We start from the raw sequence: 19999 nt of genomic DNA on the forward strand, positions 1-19999 counted from the left end.
AATCTGCACTAACATACCAACAGCCTAAGATAACTTATGAACTTTCATTTCTGGGCTTCACTTCAGCAGCAACTGATGTTCGTTTCGTGATGCTGACGTATGCACTTGCCATGCTGCCAGTTAGACTGACATTAATTCAACATGTTAACCAATGCATTTTCTCCATTTCTGAAGACTAGCAAGGATTCAAATAGTGTTTTGTTTTTTTTTTCTTTTTAATATCTGCTAAATGAAATTAGACCTGCAAGGCTTAAAGGGTAATTTCCAAGGTGCCAAAGACAAAACATAGGGGAGAGTTTCAACCCAAAAAATTAATATGAGGTGTATGTTACCCCTGACACAGCAATCCTGTTGAAAACTGGAACTAGCAAGTAGTAAGGCAAAGTTTTGTTGTTGTTAAAATAGTGGAACCACTGTGCTTCTCAGTATAATGAATGGGGTGGGGGCAATAAGCCGAGGAAATGGTTCTGAATTAAATTCTAAATTAAAAAGGCAATGTGGCTTATGAAGGCTAGACACAAGTGACAGCTAAAAGTACAGTTGTGTACACTTACCATAAATGTAGATGTTCGAGTGTATTCACTGTTGCAGTCATTACATTTGGGTAATCTGCTGGCAGGTTGCCCTCAGTCGGCCTGATTAAGAGAGTCTTGGGTCCTGCGTCGGTTGCTGTCCCTTCTTCCATGACATCGGTCATCAGGGGTATAAACTATGCAGCCAACACCACTACATCAGTTTTTCTTGCCCCAGATGTCAGGTGCCACCCAAATGGGGAGCCCAATATTTAAGTAATTAAAAACACAAATATACCTCCAAACAAAAGCAAATTCACCAAAAAGGCTTTTAAGCATAGTAAAAGAAAGTAGAGGTATGGTAAGAGAAAAACAGGGGGCTGGAGGATGGGTAACCAGGACTGCAACAGTGAATACACTCGAACATCTACATTTATGGTAAGTGTACACAACTGTACTATGTTCTTCGTGTTTCACTGTTGCAGTCATTACATTTGGGTAGATTCCCAAAGCTATGGTTGGGAGGATGGATTTATACAGCATTAGGACCAGCTATAAGGCCCTGCAGGACAGCAGTGGCAAAGCCAGCTCTGGATTTAGAGAAGAAAGGTAAATGGTAATGTTTGGTGAACGTATGCACGGAGCTCCAGGTAGCAGCTTCTAGAATGTGTTTTGTAGGAGCACCTCTGAGAAAGGCTGCAGAAGTAGATGCAGCCCTGGTGGAATGAGATCTGATCCCCTGGGGGATAGATTTACCATGGTGCATATAGCAGAAACGAATACATGGCTTATCCATTTGGAAATAGTCCGATTTGAAATAGCCTTTTCCTCTGCCCCTGCAGCAAATGCCACCAGTAGTTACTCAGATTTTCTTTGAGATTCTGTCCTGTTTAAGTAAGTTGTCTGTGTACATCCAGTGAATGCAGAATCCGTTCCTCCTTGTTCTGTGGATTGGGAAAGAAAGTTGGCAAATGAATGGTCTGATTAAGAGCCACACTGAAACCACCTTAGGCATGAAGGATGGATTGGTCCTGAGACACACCCTGTCCGCATGAAAAATAATGAAAGGCTCCACTGCCATAAGAGCCTGTAATTCGGAAATCCTTCTAGCTCAAGTGACTGGTAAAAGGAAAGCTGTTTTCCAAGAGAGAAATTAAGTCTGCAGTAGCAGCTGTCTCGAAAGGAGGGAGAGAGAGTTTTCCCAATACAACATTGAGGTCCTATGTAGGGGTTGGACCTCTCCTGGGTGGTCTTAAGTTTCTGGCCCCTCTGAGATACTGCTTTAGCAGAGGATGAGAGAAGAGGGGAGGGTCTGTGTTGTAATGAACTGAAATGGCTGAGGAATGGATTTTTATGGAAGAAAAGGACAGGCCCTTGTGAAGCATCTCAGTTAAATATTGTAAAATCTGAGGAATATTGGGCACTGTTGTGCTTATCCCTTGTGAGTGATTCCAGGCACAGAATCTTTTCCATTTGTCAGCATAAGATTTTCTAGTACTAGGCGTTCTTGCCTCCAAAATGACATCCATCACAGGTTTGCTGAGGGATGCCAAGGGTGAATTTAGGTGATTAGCCACGCTGCAAGATTCAAAGTTTGGAGCAGAGTTTGCAGAATTTGGTTGTTCTGCTGAGACAGTAAGTAAGGTGTCTGAGGCAGGTGCCAAGGTGGAAGGTATGACACATTGCGCAGGAGTGGGTACCAGTGTTGGCGAGGCCAGTCTGGAGCAATCAAAATAATTTTTGGTTTGCCTGTTTGACTTTTAATAGAACTTTGGAGAGCAGAGGCAGAGGGGTAAAGGCATAGACTGGTAGGTTTTTCCAGCTGAATGATCCACTTTCCAGGCTTTTTTGTGATGAGTTCTTGTGCAAAACTTGTCCAACTGATAGTTCTGGGGTGAGGCAAAAAGATCTAGGTCTGGACTCTCCCATTTGTGTGCCAGCATGTTGAAAATCTGTGGTTCCAGTTTCCATTTGTGTGGGTCCATGTGATTTCTGCTTAGTCCATCTGTCAGCTTTCCTGGCAGGAATTGAGCTTGTAGTTGAATTTAATAAGTCAAGACCGTGTTCCACAATGCCATGGCTAGTCTGCAAAGGGGGTAGGAGTGTGTACCCTCCTGCTTATGTACCACATAACTGTGGTGTTGTCTGTCTATCATTAATTGTCCTGGATGAAGACAGTCCTTGAAGGCTGTCAGTGCATTCTGTACAGCTAGCATCTCTTTTTGATTGATATGAAGGTGCATTTGATTTGGGCTCCATTTGCCCTGAATGCACTTTCCTGCCAGATGAGCCCCCCAAGCATAGTCTGATGCATCTGTAGTTAGGGTTTAGGCAGCAGGGGGTGGAGTGAATGGCAGTCCCTTGTTTTGGTGGCAGGCCTCGGCCCACCATAGGAACTCTAGTTGCAGGCAAGGTATAATAGGAATCATTGTTTCCAGGCTGTGACAATGTTGACTCCATAAACTTTAAGTGCCACTGAAATTTCCTCATATGCAGTCTTGCATATGGAATTAGAAGAATGCAGGAGGCCATGAACCCCAAGGCTTGCAGAATTTGTCTTGCAGATAGGGTTTTTGTGGCCACCTGTTTGAAGTCACCAAATGAATTTGCTTTTCTGGCATAAGGTAAGCCACCTGGGCACAGTTGTATTCAAGCTTGCTCCCAGGAATGTAATTTTTTGAGAGGGTACCAGTTGTGATTTCTTTTCGTTTATGGTGTACCCTAGACCAGTTAGAACCTTTTTTTACAAATGCCAGATGTTTCTGAAGAATGTCCCTATTTTCTGCCTGAATTAGACAATCGTCTAGGTATGGATATATTTGAATATTTATTTGCCTGCAAAATGCAATTACTGGAGCCAGGCACTTTGTGAAGACCCTGGGCGGAGTAGACAAGCCAAAGGGCAGTGCAGAGAGAGTACAGTTGTGTACCTACCATAAATGTAGATGTTAGTGTATTCACTGTTGCAGTCATTACTCTAGGGTTATTCTGCTGGCAGACTACCCGCAGTTGGCCAGAATTCCAAAGTCTAGATCCGGCGCCGGTTGCTGTCACCTCTTACCTGATGTCAGTGTGCCAGGGGTATAAAAGATGCAGCCGACGCCATTTTCTTCAGTTTTTCTTGCCCCAGATGTCAGGTGCCCCAAATAGGTAGGCTGAAAAATATAGCAATAAGAAATGCATGCACAAAAATAACATTTCCTTCATCTAAAAGCAAATACACCAAAAAGGTTGTATAGGACAGAGAAATGCGATAAGTCCCAGCAAAGAGAAGGGGGATGGTGGGTGGGTAACCTGGACTGCAACAGTGAATACACTCGAACATCTACATTTATGGTAGGTACACAACTGCACTATGTTTATCGTGTTTCACTGTTGCAGTCATTACTCTTGGGTTGAATCCCAAAGCTGAGGATGGGTGGCTGGGCTAAATAGGATTAGGAGAGGCTATGAGGCCCTGTAGAACTGCAGTGGCGAAGCCTACTCTGGACTTAGAGAGGCAAGTGGTAGTGCTTTGTAAAGGTGTGCACTGAACTCCAAGTTGCAGCCTCTAAGATTTCTTTGGTTGGTACTCCTCTGAGAAAGGCTGCTGAAGTGGCTGCTGTTCTGGTGGAATGAGGCCTAATGCCCTTAGGCACTGATTTGCCATGTTGAGAATAGAAACGGATGCAATGGCCTATCCATTTAGAAATAGTCTGTTTTGAGATCGCCTTGCCTTGTGATCCTGCAGCATATGACACTAAAAGTTGCTCAGTCTTTCTGAAAGCTTTAGTTCTGTCCAAGTAGAAGCGTAACTGCCTGTGTATGTCCAAAGAATGCAGAATTTTCTCACCCTTGTTCTGTGATTTGGGTAAAAGGTAGGCAAGTGAATGGTTTGATTGAGGGCCACACTGGACACCATCTTAGGCATAAATGTAGGGTTTGTCCTCAGAGAAACCCTGTCTGGATGAAAAATGATGAAAGGTTCCACCACCATGAGTGCTTGTAACTCTGAGACTCGCCTTGCAGAGGTTATGACTAGGAGCAGCGCTGTTTTCCAGAATAAGAATTTTATATCCGCTGTTGATGCTGGCTCGAAAGGAGGCAGTGTGAGTTTTTCCAAAACATAACTGAGGTCTCAGGCCGGAATTGGTGCTCTCCTTGGAAGCCTAATGTTTATGGTCCCTCTGAGGTACTGCCTTATTAAAGGATGAGGAAAGATAGGTGGTTCCTTATTGTAATGTGGTGAAATGGCAGAGGCATGAATCTTAACTGATGAGAAAGAAAGGCCTTTGTTCAGCATCTCAGTTAGGTATTGTAAAATCTGAGAAATATTTGGTACAGACGTGTCAATGCATTGTTCCTGATTCCAAGCACAGAATCTCTTCCATTTTTCTGCATAAGATTTTCTGGTACTGGGCCTCCTGGCCTCCAAGATAACATCCAAAACAGCTTTTGAAAGAGGAGTTTTCTGAATGGCTACATTATCCGCCATGCTGCCAGATTTAAGGTCCTGAGTTGGCTGTGCAGGATCTGACTGTTTTGTTGGGTCAGCAAGTGAGAAGTTTGAGGCAATATCCATGCTGGACCTTGAGACAAGCTCTTTAGGATTGGGTACCAGTGCTGGCGTGGCCAGTCTGGTGCAATCAGAATCATTTTTGGCTTCTCGTCTGACCTTTAGGAGTACTCTGGGAAGGAGAGGCAGTGGGGGAAAAGCATATACTGCTAGATTTTTCCAGCTGAATGATAGGGCATCAACTTTCCATGCTTGCTTGTGGTAAATCCTTGTGCAAAATCTCTGCAATTGACAGTTGTGAGGGGAGGCAAATAGATCTATGTCTGGGCATCCCCATTTCCTTATCTGGAAGACTTGTGGATCCAGTTTCCATTCGTGGGGATCCATGGGGTTTCTGCTTAGTTTGTCTGCCAGAGTATTTGTTTTTCCTGGCAGGAATTGTGCTTGCAGGTGAACTTGAAAGGCCAATGCTGTGTCCCATAAGGTCATTGCTTGTCTGCAGAGGGGGTAGGAATGAGTACCTCCCTGCTTGTTTATGTACCACATGACCGTAGTGTTGTCTGCCTTTATCAGTAATTGTCCTGGATGAAGGAGGTCTTTGAAAGCTGTCAGGGCATTTTGAACAGCTAGCATCTCTTTTTGATTGATGTGAAGATGCATCTGGTTTGCAGGCCATGTGCCCTGAATACATTTTCCTGCCATATGGGCTCCCCAGGCATAAACTGATGCATCCATTGTCAGTGTCTGTCTGGCTGTGGGTAAACTGAATGGCAGACCCTTGTTGTGGTGACAGGCTTCTGCCCACCATCGAAACTCCTGTTGTAGGCAGGGAATGAGTGCAATTACTGTCTCCAGGCTGTGGCAATGCTGAGTCCAAACACTTTTCAGATACCATTGTAGTTTCCTCATGTGCAGTCTGGCATATGGAATTAGTAGAATACAGGATGCCATGAAACCCAAGGCCTGCAGGATTTTCCTTGCAGATAAGTGGGTTTTTGTTGCCAAATTCTTGAAATAAGTAGTCAGTTGTTTTTCTTGTCTGGCATGAGATAAGCCATCTGGGCAGTTGTATTTAAGCTTGCACCCAGGAATATTATCTCTTGAGAGGGCACTAGTTTTGATTTCTTTTCGTTTACTGTGTACCCTAGGCCTATTAGTAATCTTTTTACAAACGCCAGATGCTGTAGAAGAGTGTCTGTTCTCTGCTTGAATTAGGCAGTCGTCCACGTAGGGATATATTTGAATTCCTTTTTGTCTGCAAAACGCAATTACTGGTTCCAGGTATTTTGTAAAGACCCTGGGCACAGTGGATAAGCCAAAGGGCAGTGCAGAGAATTGGTAATGCATTGAGCCAGCTATGAATCTGAGGTATCTTCTGCAAGACTGTCTGATTGGGACATACAGGTATGCCTCTTTTAGGTCCAAAGTTACGAGCTAAGCCTTCTTGCCCAGCATGGGCAGTAGCTGCTGAAGAGTCAACATCTTGAATTCTGGAACTTCCAGAAACGTATTTAGTCTAGACAGGTCCAGTATTGGTCTCCAGGTTTTGTCCTTCCTGGGTACTAGGAAAAGTCTGGAGTAAAATACTTGCCTCTGCTCTTGTTGTGGTACTTGCTGAATGGCCCTCATGTCCATGAGGGCTGTAATTTGTTTTTGTGCCTCTGCCCATTGAGTGTGTGGCAGATCTGGCATGCCCTTTGACCTTTGTAGAGTGCGAAAATGGAACCTGTAGCCTTGGGACACTATGTTCAGAACCCATTTGTCTTGGGTAATCATTTGCCAATTTGATGAAAAAAGTGCTAGTTTTCCCCCTAAGGGGGCTGTCAAAAGAAAACTGCTTGGAACTGGTAGAGGAAAGTCATTGGGAATGTTTCCTGTAAGGTTGTGATTGGTCTTCTCCGCTTTTGGAGGAAGAGCACCCCATTGTTTAGGTCTGTATGAGCCTTGGGGCTGAGATCTGCCTCTGGGATGCCTGTATCTGCCCCATTGTGGTCTGTCTGAGACTGGAAAGAACCCATTTTTAGAAGGCCAGTTTCTGCTAAACCTGGGTGGCTGTACCTGTAAGAAATCCTTGACTGTCTGCATGGATTTTGTTTTATCCTCCATTTTTTCAACACCTCTTCTGCTTTAGTACCAAACAAAGTATCATGCTGTAATGGGGCATCTAATAATTTTGCTTTAACATGATCAGACAGATTCGGTTCCTTTAACCAAGCATGCCTTCTAATAACAGAACCTGTAACAGCGGCCCTGCAAGAGGCCTCCAGTGAATCATAACCACATTGCAAAGTATGCTTTCCCACTTGTTCAGTTGCATGCAATAAATCCTGCAATTCCTTGTTCTCTGAACATTCAGTATTTGTCAACATTTTTTGTTTAAGTAGTGACATTAAATATTGCTGATATTTAAGCATATGAAATAGACCATTTAAAGCCCTACAGCCAGGGTGGCAGAAGTTTAAACTTTTTCCCCCCATCTGTCTAGAACCCCTATCAGAGGGGACAGGGTTTTTTGCAGTGGAAGCTTTAACCTCCTTGGGACCCTGGGATATAGTTTCTGGGTCAGCAGCGGGGCTTTTATATATGAATTTGTGAGACTCCGGGACCCTGTAGTATCTGTCTGGCTTAGCAGGTGCAGGGGGTAGAGAGTCAGGGGACAGGCCGGACTCTGAAAATACATCTACAATGTCTAGAACAGGTGGAATGGCAAGGGGTCTGTGCTGAGGAAGAAGCAGGAAGTCTCTGAGCCTTTTCTTAGACTCAGAATAATCTTGGCTCTCCCAGTGGAAATGCTCCCTCATGGTATGCATGGTTTCCCCAAAAGAATAGTCCTCAGGAGGAGAGGCTGAAGGAATGGATTCTTCAGCATCAGAATCCTCATAGGGAAGCATGGAGTAATCCTGGTCAGAAGAGGAAGAAATAGATACCTGATCAGAAGAATCATACTCTGTCTCTTGCCTAGGGCTCTTATCAGGAGGGGGATGGAAGCCCCTGATCAAAGTAATTAGGTCTTTGGCCATATTCAGCATCTGTTTTTTAGGCATGCAAGTCTGAATAGGAGAATGCTGTACTTGGTTCTTTGTCTTTAGAGCTTTAGTCTTTGTCTTTCAAGCTGAAGCTGAAGATGGCTTAACATATAGTTGTGTAGGTCTGAAGACACCCTCAGAAGCCGATGCCTGCTCAGCAGCTCTGGACCCATCTGAGGGATTGATTTCCGAGTGTCCAATACCTTGAGTTTCCAGAGGCCCAGTCGGCTTCACATGGGAGTCGGTAGCGGACTGTGGCTCTGAGGTAGCGAGCGCCAGAGGCTGCGAAAGCACCTCACTGAAAACCGGCGACTGGCCTAGAAGAGGCTTCGTCGTCGGTTTTGGACCTAGGATGCCTATCCTTGTGGTTTTTCTAAACTCCGGTTGTCGGCTGTTCCGCCGGCATTATATAATTAAATCTTCGGCCAAAGTAATGAAATGCAAAACTGAACAGACGCTTGATAGTGCATTGGTTGAATCTAGCACAAAACTGACAGCTAGCAACGTTGTGATCAGGGCCTAGGCAAGGAATACAGTAATAGTGAAAATCCTTATGACATCAGTCTGGAGCAAGAAAACAGTTTCCCCAACGGGGTACTTAGCTTTAATGAAGACTTCGGTTCTGAAATTCAGATTTGAAAATCTCAGGAGTCGGCCGACCAGCACTTGCGAACTGCTTTTGCTTCGGGCACCATGCGGCAAGAAAGACTGAAGATAATGGCGTCGGCTGCATCTTTTATACCCCTGGTGCACTGACATCAGGGAAGAGGCGACAGCAACAGACGCCGGACCTAGACTTTGGAATTCTGTCCGACTGCGGGTAGCCTGCCAGCAGGATAACCCTAGAGTAATGACTGCAACAGTGAAACACGATGAACATCTGGTAATGCAAATAGCCTGCTTTGAAGCGGAGGCATCTTCTACAAGATTCCCTGATTGGGATATGCAGGTAAGCCTCTTTTAGGTCTAGAGTTACCAACCAGGCATCTTTACCTAGCATAGGAAGTTACTGGTGAAGAGTCATCATCTTGAATTTTGGAATGTCCAGAAATGTGTTTACAGTAGACAGGTCCAGAACTGGATGCCATGATTTGTCTTTTCTGGATACCAGGAAAAGCCTGGAATAGAAACCTTGTCCCTTTTCCTCTTCTGGGACTGGTTGAATAGCTCCCATGTTCATGAGAGACGGTACTTGTTTCGGGGCCTCTGCCCACTGATTTGGGGGCAGGTCTGGCTACCTGTTTGGGATTGGCAACGTGTGGAAATGAAATCTGCATCCCTGGGATACTATATTTAAAACCCATTTGTCCTGGGTTATAAGTTGCCAGTTTCTTACATGAAGTGCCAGTTTTCTGCCCAAAGGGGCGGCTGAAAGGTAAGTGCTTGGTAGGTGTAGAGGGAAGTCACTGAGACTGCTTAACATAGGGAGGTGCCTTGTTGCTTCCAGATTTGGAGGAGGATGCACCCCATTGTTTTGTTCTAAAAGTCCTTTGTGACTGAAACCTGCAGCCTTTGGAATGTCTGGGTTTGACTTGAATGGCTGAAGGAACTGGAAAGGACCAGTTCTTAGTAGGCCAGTGCCTACTAAATCTTGGAGGTTGCACTTGTAAGAAATCTTTCACAGTTTGCATAGATTTAGCTTTATCTTTCATCTTTTTTAAAACTTCTTCAGCCTTATTACCAAAGAGACGGTCCTGTTGTAAAGGAGCATCCAACAATTTTGCTTTAACATGATCAGACAGAGTTTGCTCTTTGAGCCAAGCATGCCTTCTTAGCACAGAGCCAGTTACAGCAGCCCTGCAAGAGGCCTCTAAAAAATCAAAACCACATTGCAAAGTATGTTTTCCAACTTGTTCAGCTGAATGCAATAAATCCTGTAAATCTTTATTTTCCACACAGTCAGAAATTAACATCATTTTCTGTTTAAGCAGTCCCATGATATGCTGCTGGTATTTAAGCATATGAAATTGACAGTTTAAAGCCCTGACTGCCAAGGTTGCAGAAGTGTAAACCTTCTTACCCCATCTATCCAGCGCCCTGGAATCTCTATCAGATGGGGTAGGATTTTTAGCAGTAGAGGCCTTAATGCCCTCGGGACTGTGAGAAATGGTTTCAGGATCTGCAATAGGATTTTTGAAAAGGAATTTGTGGAAGCCAGGAACCTTGTAGTATCTGTCTGGCTTACAAGGAGCCAGAGGTAGAGAATCAGGAGCCATACTAGATTCTGTAAAAACATCAACAATATCTAGGACAGGCGATATAACCGAAAGGCCTATGTTGAAAAGGAAGAAGAAAATCCCTAAATCTCTTTTTAGATTCAGAGAAATCCTGATTTTCCCAGTGGAAATGTTCCTGGAAGGTATGTAAAGTTTTCCCAAAAGAAAAATTTTCAGGGGGAGAAGAAGGAATGGAATCTTCTCCATCAGAGTCCTCATAAGTAGGTATAGACATATCCTATTCATTGGAGGAGTCAGAAAAAATAGAATCCTGTTCAGAAGATTCATAATCAATGTCCTGCCTAGGCCTCTTAGAAGAGGGGGAGTGGTGGCTACCCCTGATCAGAGTAATTAAATCTTCAGCCATTTTGATCATTGTTTTTTAGGCATAGGGGCCTGCGCATGTGGCCCAGGTGTTGGTTTGTTAGACATAGATTTAGATTTTGGCCTTAGTTTTGAAGATGGCGTCGGTCTAATATACAAAGCTGTAGGTCTGAAAACACCCCCAGAATCTGGTGCCTGCACAGCAGCTCTGGACCCATCTAAGGTAGAGACATCCGCGGGTTCCATAATTGAAGCATCTCGCAGCATACCGGACTCCGAATGGGTCTCAGTAGAGGCCTGCGAATCAAAAGTAGTGGGTATCAGGGGCTGCGAAAGCGCCTCACTGAGTACCAGTGAACTGGCGACTAGCTTAGGAGAAGCATAGTTAGTTTGGGTCCTCGACGGCCTCTCTCTTTTTCTTTGCGTTTTTTAGGTATTCCAGTAGTTGGATTGCTAACTGACGACATTTCTGCATAATTAAAGGGTGAACCAAAATATTTAGAAGCAAAAATATACAGACATTTAATAGTGCACTGATTAAATTTAGCACAAAACCGACAGCAAGGCATGTTGTGATCAAGGCCTAGCCAAGGAATACAGTACAAATGAAAATACTTGAGGTATTTGCTTCCCACAAGTAATGCAATTATTAACTTTTACAGACATTGGTAAGGAGCAAGAAAAAAGTTTCCCCAATGGGGTACTTCACTTTTTAGTTGAAGACTTCGGTTCTGAAACTCGAAAACGAAAATTTCAGGAGTCGGCCGACCGGCACTTGCAAACTGCTTTGAGCACCGCGGGGCAAGAAAGACTGCTGTAATGGTGTCAGCTGCATGTTTTATAGCCCTGATGACCTGACGTCATGGAAGAAGGGACAGCAACCGACGCAGGACCCAAGACTTTGTTAATCAAGCCGACTAAGGGCAACCTTCCAGCCGATTACCCAAATGTAATGACTGCAACAGTGAAACACGAAGAATATCATGCACATAACACAATGTTCTACTAGTGAGCTGTCACTAGAAAAATACAAACATGGCCAGAGAAAACAAAGATCACCACAGTGTTTCAGGAAGTCATATGGGAAAGCAATGTGCAAGACCGTCAGCATACACTGCAAGAATATGTACTCTACTTTTAAAGCCTACCCTCTTAAACGCAAGGCAACCCTGATGAGCAGAATACACACAGTACATTAATTTTATCCCTACTACTTGCCATCCGTCAGCCTCCTGTGACATGACCAAACGATCTTTCCTATTTAGATAAGAACCAACTCACAGGGTCCATCAGCCAAGCAGCATGACCGTCTTCAGCTAAACCACAAGTCTGGTTTCCATATGGTAGCCTGGCAGCATAGCACAAATACTGGCAACCTAAAAAAGGCAAGTTCGCACACATCCATAGATCACGCTTCTTGGTGGGCATGCATGTAGGACCACTGCCCTTAATGTTGCTTTTTGTGCCCCCAAGCCACCTTTTAGCATCACCAGTGCAGTGGACTGGGCTAACTTCCCACCACCCATCTAGGAAAGGTGCTTTGGCACTGGCTGCTCATTCTTATACTTCCACATCAGCTTCCATGCCCAAGTTGACAATTCATCTGGTATCATTTGGGTCACAGTTCAGGCTTTAGCCTCCTGTGCCACTGACATAACTCAGTTTGAGGCTGCTTGAGCAAATCTTCTTCTGAACATGTAAAACCTCACCTACAGCGCATACACTCTGTAGTTTTAGTGCTGTATACACTATAACAAGCATCCTCCACTAGGTGTCACTATCACAGCAGACTAACTTGGTTCCCGTCCCCAAGATGGGTACGCAGCTGCTCCACCCCCCCCTTAAAGTGACAGGTTTTAAAACACGCCAGACATCTACTATATTACTTCAAACAATACAACCCGAGACAATGGTGTGCTTACAACCCACAACCACTCACCAATGAGGTTGAAACACTGCCAATATGACAACAACCAAACCTCCTTTAAACAACCAAAAAACGTCTTATTACTCCAGGTTAAATATCTTCCTTTACTTTGCAATCTCTTTTTTCAGTCCCCTGTTATTCATTACTAGCTTACGTAAATACCAGTTAAACTAGTAAATGCAAGCCTCACTCATCTTTCCTTGCGGACTGGAGGTGGTGTTATGCTAGTTCACAGATCAACTCTCAACCTGTCTGCAGTAACACACACAAACCCCACCTATGATCATGAACCAAACTGGATTACTAAACTTCCAAACAAGGGCTACCATAGCATTATGTAGGTGTAGAGCTACCATCCCCACTTTCAATGACAAAATTCCCTGCTCTGCTGATCATCTTCGCCAACATCCCTCCAGACAAACACACACATCTTTGGGAACTTCAGTTTAAATTTCTTAGGTCAACTGCACCTTGATATGTTTGACATTCTTGCCAGCCTCAAACTCATTCAAATGCTGACTATGTCTACCAGACCTAATTTTAAAATGAACCAGTGCTCAACACCTTTCCTTTACAATTACCATAAACCCAGACAATATCTTCAGTATTATAAATCACCCACCTTCAGTTAACACTGCCCTTTCACCATTTTACATAAAAAATGTAAAAAAAAAATATATTAACCTAGTACAAGCTCCTATAGATCAAAAACTCTCCCAAAATAATTAGACTGAAAGCCCACCTTGAAACAGTAACAATGGTCACCCTTACCAATCCAAACTCGGCTGCCAACTTATTCTCAACTTCTACTACACCTTCAAAACTCACTTTCCCGTAATCTGTAGGCTGTTTAAATACAAGACTGACTGGTTCGCTAAACAGTTGAGAACTCAAATACATCTACATGATGTAGCCTGGACATTCTGGAAAAAATTATCCCACTCCCAACTCAAGGGAACAAAACCCAGAGTTACAGACCATTATATTAAACCAGCCACATGCATGAATAAACTTAAGTACCCGAAATCAAAACAAATCGCACTTATTCACTTCCCCAAACAGTGCTGGTGTGAGGTAAACAGCATGTCTAGTAGAGATCCACATAAAGAGCTTTCTTTTCTTGGATATATTCCTTGCGGTACTGGAAACCTCTCATGTGATTTTCTCAGAGAATTCGCCAATCCTCCCACACAGCAAAATATAACATTCTCTTCCACCCAAATCCCTGAAAATTCCTCAGAGTACCTCCCATCTTTCTACTTCTCCAAAATCACAAGCAAACAAACTGCACCCCGTACTACCAGAGATTCCTCTTGACTCCCCCTCTGTTCCCGAGAACCTTTGCCCTTGGTTTCTCTGCCATTGTAGAGATTTTGTAGTTACTTCACTAAACGTCTACAACCTTAGATATGATAATGCTGGTTCTGAGGCTATCTGGAAAACCAGCTTTTGTCAGACGTGACCAAAAGATCGCACTTAGACTCCTAATTCCGTTCCAGCTCAATACTTTCAAACCTTGCTAAAATTCTTGAAAAAATAATTTACAACCAACCTCAGCACTTGACAAATGTCACTTACTTGGAAGCAGCATGGCTTTTGGTCAGGAAGTACCACCATGACTGCTCTCTGGACATTCACTGTTGACATCCTCACTAGCATTCACTGTTGACATCCTCACTAGCACGGGCAAAGTTAATGTCACTGGGGCAGTATTCATCGATCTTACCTGGGCCTTTGACCTTGTTGACCACTCCTCCCTACTATCCCACTAACAACATATTTGTGTAAGTCGATTCTGTTCAACTGAAATTTCAATTAAAATCGGGCCTGCTTTATGAGATGCAGCCTTCACTTGTTCAGGTGTTGCTCAGGGATCAATTCTTGCACCAATCCTACTCTTCACAACTAATCCTTTACATTGATGACAGGGTTATCTATTGGTCCACGCCTTTTTACATCATTCAAAAATCAACTTCAAGCTCATCACCTACAGTTAAACAATTGCCTTTGTTAAAAAAGTAATCCTCAGCCTTAAAAAAAAACAAAACAAAAAAAAAAAAAAACAAACAAAAAAAAAAAAACAAAGTCCATGCTTTTTGGGACAAAGAAGAGACTAATAAAGAAAAAATGTTGATCATTAAATTGGGGGCTCTTTTTTCCCCTGGACTGAACGATCAATTATGAAACATCCCTATTCAAATTATGCAGTCACATTTATATTATATTTTATTTTTAATTATTCTGAGGTACTTGTAATATGTGTATTGTTATTTTTGTATTATTTTGTACACTGGGGGGGGGGGGGGCACTCCAAACCTATAAGTTAAAAATGAGATAGCATGTCATGCACTAAAAATCTTTTTCCATCAAGTTTGGTTGCTGAAGAAGGCTTTGGCCGAAACCGGTACAACCATGTTGGAGTACTGTGATATTTTTTGTTTTTTTGTGATGTAATAAATTTTGTATATGCCACAGGAGTCGTGTGCTGGCTTTATTCTTCTAGCTTGGACAAAGTGTATGGCCGTGCACATGTCGTTCGTGCAGGGGTTACTTGGATGCTTTTGGTTTTTTGTTTCCTGCTGATGGCTTCTCCAGTGTGGCATCTTCTCATTTCATGGTTTGTGGCTATCTCGACTGCTGGATTGGATGTGAATACTAGCCATTTTTTTTGGAGTTGGGATGTTGCTCGTTCTTTGTTAGGTCGATGGTATTTCTACTGAATTTGTGGATTTTTTTCACTTTCAGTGGAGATTACATACTTTTTAAACATCAGTTTGGGATTATTTGCGTCGATGAACACAGCGGAGCCATCGTTCAAGCTTATTCAGGACTTTTTCTCATGGTGGGACAATTGTTGTATTTTACAATGGTAATTATACGTATATGGTTCATGCTTTTGCTTTGGGATATTGAGATGTGAATCATCTGATTTTGGGACATCAGCAACAGTCATTTATCATTCTCTAACGACAAAAATTTTTTTGTCGTTTTATTATGGTATCTGTTTGGAGATGCTTCTTGTTGGACATATTGGATTATGATATCGAAGAGGTCTTGGACATTAATAATGTTTTCTACTTTTGTAATATGTTAAAAGGGTACATTAATGTATCTACTCTGTTTATGAATGTTTTTTTTCCTAACTTTTCAGGTTGGCTTTTGTTCAGGCCTATTAATCCAATAGACATTGTCTTTGACTAGCTTTTTAGAATTTAGGCTGTTTGCTTGATTAATAGGACAAAGTAGTCTCTGGTTTTTCTGGTTATTTAATAATAATATGGTTCATTTAAAGGGAACTGTATTCTATTTTAAAAAAATTTGTGTGTGTGATGTTTTGATAATTGGCAGATAACAAGTGTGGTCCCCCCCCCCCTCTATTTTTGGACTGTGGGTTTCTCCCTTTGTGCTATTTAGTCGTACTAGCTAGCTTCATAGGGGAAGTTGTAGATGGATAGGACCTGAGGTTGGCTATGGATATGTTATGAATAGGGACAATTTCAGTCCTATATGGTTTAATTGATTTGCAATTACTGGATGGTTGATTTATGTCTATTTTAGTGGGGTGATCTTTTGGACCTCGGACAAAGCATTTATTAATAAATAGGGTTAATTATATTTAATTTTTGCCTAAGCAACACTGACCAAATGTTCTTTTGTTACCGTCTTTTGTGGGTTTACAATTGGTTTTGGCCCAATTTGGTTACGTAGCGAGTATTTGAGCCTTGGTGAATAAATATAGGCTTCACATGCCTTTTTCCCCCCTTTCTTTGGATTTGGGGATGCATGGTGTTTTTTTGCTATTATTGTACCCATTTGGGCCAAGGTTCTATTGGGGTTGGTGAAGTGAATTATATCATGTTTTATTTTCATTTCCCAATGCCCATGGTATGGAACATATATTGTGAATTGAAAATATGACCTATGTATAAACATTGTGGACAGTATGGGCCAATTAATATCTGCGGTTGGTTTGGAGAATTATATTTGAGTATATATTGACTTTCCAACCCTTGGATTGTTGGACACACATTGTTTGTAAAACTAATTTAATTGTCAACAAGTAAAAATCTCCATGGATACTTTGGGGAGTTTTTGGTCAGTGATGGAATTGGCAACTTTCATTAAGGGTCTGTCTTCAGACTCTGGGGACATCGGCATTTTTGGCCTGGGTTCCAGTAAAATTTATGCTGGTCCTAGTGTCCAGGATCCCACTCAAGATTGTAAATTGGCTTTTGTTAAGCTAACCAAGGATCTGATTTCCATTCGGAAAAATGTTTGGCATTTGAAGCTTTTTAGGGCGTATCAACGTAGTAAAATAGTTCCAAGGGGACTAAGAACCAGGATACAGCTCATGGTGGCTGAGCCGGATGAGTGCCTTCTAACACAATGGGTAGAAGCCCAACAACAGGTTTCTATGACCTTTGAGGATATTTTGAGTAGTTTTTATGAGAGGAAGGTGGAGGAACAAGCTGCCAGTGTACTAGTGGCCAGCAAAACAATGGATGGGTTTTCTACACTTGTGCTATAAAGATAGTATTGACAAACTTGGCAAAGAGCTGTCGGTATTGGATTCAACTCTCAAGGAGAGAAAGCTTAAGAAGTTCACCCGAGATGTCGGGGATTATGACAGGGGAAAGCCCTTAGAGATGCATCCTAGGGTTAAATTTGGTATGTCCGTGGATACCCCTAAGAGATTGAGAATGGTACGGCCCAAATCGATTTTGAAAAAAAGAAGTAGGGAGTCAACGCCATCAGCTGAAGTTTCTTCATCTAATACAGATTGGGAGGACAGTCACACTGGGGTCTCCCCTGTTCTTAAAAAGAATAATTTAGAGTCAAGTTTGGTTAGGGGTATCCCTTTAGGCATAAGCCCCAGAGACGAGGTGGTAGGAAGAATCACAAATGCCAAGGGTCTTGGGGAAATTCTTCAAAGGATGACGAAAATTTAGTTTCTAAAGTTAATAATGTGCACAATATTTCTTCTGTCATACTGGATGAACAGAAAGTGGATGTGCTAAATAAAGGATTAAGCTTTGTGCCTGTTTTTTTTTTGTCCAGGAGCATTATTTTGCACAGGATGTGGTAAATTTTTTGTCGTAGTTTGAATTTAAAATCTTTTTTCATGGTTCTGAGGGGAATGAGGTGTGTGCTTCTCAGTTGAGTAGTTTTCACTTCAGGTCCTCCAAATTCAAGCCACCCATGCAACCCATTGTACATACATTCCAAAATGCGGCCCTTAATGATTTACATCTATACTTGAATAAACAGGATATGGTTAAGGATAATTTGGACAATCAGCAGAGATTATGTTTAGATAAACCTATTAATAACAAGGAAATTGTTATGGTCTCTGCGGACAAGGGGGGAGCTGTGGTGGTTCAGGATTTGGAGGACTATGAGGCTGACGGTGAGCATCAGCTCAGCAATAGCACTCATTACCAAGAAATGAATGTTGATCCAACAATGCAAATCAAACAAGATATTGACCACTTTTTAGATTTGGCTGAAGATGAGGGCATTATTACTAAAGAAGTATGTTATCATTTGAAGGTAGATTATCCCAAAAAGCAGTACATCTATTTTCTGCCAAAAATTCATAAGGATCCCAAAAGACCGCCCGGTAGGCCGATTGTATCAGGCAGGGGCTGTTTGAGTCCTTGTCTGAATTTCTTACTTTATATTTAAAACCACTTTTATTTTTTATACGTTCTAGAACTCAGGACACAACCCAGTTTCTCTCTATCATTTCTGATATGCAATTGGAATCGGATTGGCTCATATGTACTTTGGATGTCACCTCCTTGTATACCAACATCCCCCATTGGGCGGGACTTATGGCCCTGCAGTATTGGCTGGATAAGGCCAATTTATATAAGCCTGGTTTTAATATGCTTCTAGTTTGCATGGCAGAAAAGGTCCTGACTCATAATATCTTTTACTTTAAAGATAGATGTTTTTGGCAACTCCAGGGTACTGCTATGGGGGCATCTTTTGCCCCATTTATGCGGACTTATTTATGGCGTATGTGGAAGAACAGGTAATATACGACACAAGTCATAACATTTATATTAATGAAATGGACATATGGAGAAGATATCTTGATGACTGTTGGTTGGTGTGGAGAGCAGATACAGAATTCCTTATGGAAATTTTGGAATATCTTAATTGCAGTATATGGGGCATTGAATTTAAGTTGACTTATTCCAGATCTGATATAATGTTTTTGGATGTCTTGGTTAAGAGAACTGATTTGGACACTCTAGAGAGTGAAATATTTAGGAAATTTCCACAATTCAATACCCTATTGCATGCTACAAGCTTCCACCCCCAACATGTCATCAAGAATATCCCAAAGTCACAATTTCTTCGTGTCAAAAGGATTTGCTCCAGTTCTTCCACATACGACCATTATAAAAGTGATCTTATATCCAGGTTTAAGAACAGGGGCTATCAAGGGGGTGACATCACTAGGGCCAACCGATTTGCGAATCAGCAAGATAGATCTGAGTTATTGTCATATAGGGTTCGAGATTCAAATAAATCACAAACACTCAGATTAGTTACAACTTATGGGGGAAATACTAATAGTTTCATGATCATTCGTAAACATTGGTATTTATTAAGATCAGATGACATTCTGAATAGCTATATAGGGGATCGGTGTCTTTATTCATTTCAGAAAGGGCGGTCTTTGGGATCCTTATTTAGTCACTATAAGAGTGTATGAAAAGGGTTCACGTTTAACCATACAAACCAGTTTGGCAAATCAATATTGGGGTGTTATCCATGTGGCCATTGCACCCACTGTCCTAGGGTGCTAAAATCCCAGAGCTTTACTTCACACAATTGTCCACAGGTATATAGTGTCCCATTTTTTGCTAATTGTAATACTACCTGGGTTATTTACTTGGCCCAGTGTAATTGTCGAGCATTTTATGTTGGACAAACGTCCCGTCCTTTTGAGGTAAGAATTGGGGAACATCCGAGGGATATTAAGAACAAAAAGGGCTCTAGCTCTTTGTACAAACATATTAAACATTCGAAGGGAATTTTCAGTTTTATGGTCATTGACCATATTAGGTTTCAGAACAAGCAATCCCATGCATTACATGAAATTTTGACTAAAAGAAAAAATGTGGATCATTAAATTGGGGGGTCTTTTTTCCCCTGGGCTGAATGATCAATTATGAAACATCCCTATTCAAATAATGTATTCACATTTATATTATATTTTATTTTTAATTATTCTGAAGTACTTGTAATATGTGTATTGTTATTTTTGTATTATTTTGTACACTAGGGGGCGCTCCAAACCTACAAGTTAAAAATGAGATAGTATGTCATGCACAAAATCTTTTTGCATTAAGTTTGGCTGCTGAAGAAGGCTTTGGCTGAAACCGGTACAACCATGCTGGTGTACTGTGATATTTTTTGTTTTTTTGTGATGTAATAAATTTTGTATATGCCACAGGAGTCGGGTGCTGGCTTTATTCTTTTGA

At 42.0% G+C, this 19999-nt stretch overlaps 1 protein-coding gene across 1 annotated transcript in view; it reads right to left on the minus strand.

Annotated features, from left to right (window-relative positions):
• LOC122813060 (cyclic AMP-dependent transcription factor ATF-6 alpha-like) overlaps window positions 1–19999 on the minus strand; it is a 2557378-nt gene that overhangs the window by 1870315 nt on the left and 667064 nt on the right. The window lies entirely within an intron of this gene.

The sequence above is a fragment of the Protopterus annectens genome, chromosome 10.part0 (assembly GCF_019279795.1).
Source record: "Protopterus annectens isolate FY-2018-M chromosome 10.part0, PAN1.0, whole genome shotgun sequence".
NCBI lineage: Eukaryota > Metazoa > Chordata > Ceratodontiformes > Protopteridae > Protopterus > Protopterus annectens.